The sequence below is a fragment of the Thalia democratica genome, chromosome 9, assembly GCF_965202585.1.
Source record: "Thalia democratica chromosome 9, ktThaDemo2.hap1.1, whole genome shotgun sequence".
Classification (NCBI taxonomy): Eukaryota; Metazoa; Chordata; class Thaliacea; order Salpida; family Salpidae; genus Thalia; species Thalia democratica.
This window is the reverse complement of record NC_139173.1, coordinates 12,635,235-12,637,251: the sequence shown is the minus strand read 5'-3', so window position 1 is coordinate 12,637,251 and position 2,017 is coordinate 12,635,235. Positions and strand designations below refer to the sequence as shown.

Genomic DNA, 2,017 nt, shown 5'->3' with positions numbered 1-2,017 from the left:
TAACTAGTAAAGGGGCGATAACTAACATATGGGGGTAATTATTTTTAAATATCTGCCAAAGGGCATTTATGAAAATGAGTTTTGAAACCCTGCAGTAGATAAAAATTTTCTTAGTGTTTATTATTAAGCTATACTGACCTTAAATATAATTCGCTATCAATATTCTCAAATAGCTTTATTCGTAGTAGTTTTATGTTATATATTAGTTTTTTGTTTAAATATAAATTATTAACTTAAACTAAGCCTTACAAATATATATTTTAGTTTATAGAACTCTACTGTAATTGAGGAACTCATTGATTAATTAAGTAAAACATTGTATTATGAAAAAAAATCGTGAATTTATAAAATGGTATTAGTAAAAGCTAAAACTATACAGAATCAGCTGTTGCATAAATCATAATATTTACCATATTAAGTTGCACTAAAATATACTAATACGTGCAACAACTTTAAATATTTTATTGTTAGATAGGGAAGAGCGCGAACACATCTTCCCCAGGTGAAAAATGACACGGCCGACTTACTCAATTTTGAGTAATCGCAGAGGTCAGTAATCATCAGTGTGCAATAATGAAATCTAACCCTGGGTCAACAGCCTGCCTGATTGCTATTGAAACTTCCGTTAGGTTAGTTTTATAAAGGAGTTTATAAGTCTAATACCAATCAAATCATTGCAGTATACTGCTTCTGTGTGCGGTATTGTGATATAATTTTATGATAACATACTAAAAATAAATAAGAGAGGAAAAAATTTGGGAAAGGGGTCACAAATGCACGGTGCGTCACATATGTACGAGCTTTAACGGTTATAATTATAATCAATTTACTCTAAAACTTTGTTTTTAAATAAGTAAATAAAAGTTTGCTAGTTAATTTTAAAATAAGAATTATTTGATTGTAAAAGTGACACTCCGTGCATTTCTGACACTTACCTAAAGTTTTGATTATTTATTTTGTAGTATTATATTGATTTTTTTGACTTGGGCTTTACAGTTTTGTTGTTGTAGAATAAGAAAAAAAAAGTATATAAAACTAATTTTAGATACCATTAGTAAGTAATACAATTTTAAACGGAAATTACTTGTTTTCTTTATTTAATTTTTCAAATTGTATCTGACAAATAATTAAAACCTTTTCACAGTAGTATACAACTAGTTGTTTTGTTTGTATCTATGTTAGATGTATACACAAAAAATACTTAATTTTTATACTCTATATATTTCAACGATAGTGATTACAATAGGATAAGCCTAGGATATTATTAAAACTACAATGCATCTTATTGTGAAAGCGCAAAAATTTATAAAAATGCACACTTTTAAAGTTATACTTACAGTGAGAGTAATACATATAAAACAATCTGTAAAATCAAAAACAAAATTTAAAACAGATCTTAAATATAAATTTCATTGTTTAGATTTTCATCAATATTTTAGAAGCTGATGCAAAACTTTCTGCAAAAGAAAAACCAAAAGTTATTTAGAAAAAGCAAGTAAAAAGACTTACATTTTAACTATTAGAACTTTTTCTGGCACAGACTTTTTCTGTAAATATATTTTGGTATTAAGTTGACACCAAAATAAAATGCACTATACTCAAAAAGTACTTTTAAAATATGTATAGTAAAAGATAAAGAAGGAGACTTACAAATATTTGAAAAATTATAAGCAGACTTAATATCTTAAAAAATGAAAACGTTTAAAGTTTTGCTGAGTCTAACGAGCGTGAATAACAAAAATGGAGCGAGCCGTTGTGCTTTTTCAAAAATATGCCTAAATTGAAAAAACAAATTTAATTTTAGATATTTTTAATCAAAAAACCGTATTGTTATATTTAAGTAAGTCCTGGACAAGACGTTAAACTGTACCCAAGTGGTGTACGACTTGATAACCGACAGGTTTTTTCATACCCAAGTCTTAGTATAACCCTCTGCTGTTATATTCTCTTCTGTTTTGTAAATTTCTACAGTTTTTGGGTTGGTTGTTGGTATGTGAGAGTCTGACAGCTCGGGGTT

General features: G+C 27.5%; 1 non-coding gene across 1 annotated transcript; it reads right to left on the bottom strand.

The window, feature by feature from the left end:
• Positions 1–472: 472 nt before the first annotated feature.
• Positions 473–637, bottom strand: LOC145845271 (U1 spliceosomal RNA). The gene has a single exon (XR_014370316.1). It is a non-coding gene; the product is annotated as a U1 spliceosomal RNA (small nuclear RNA).
• Between the last annotated feature and the right edge of the window lie 1,380 nt (positions 638–2,017).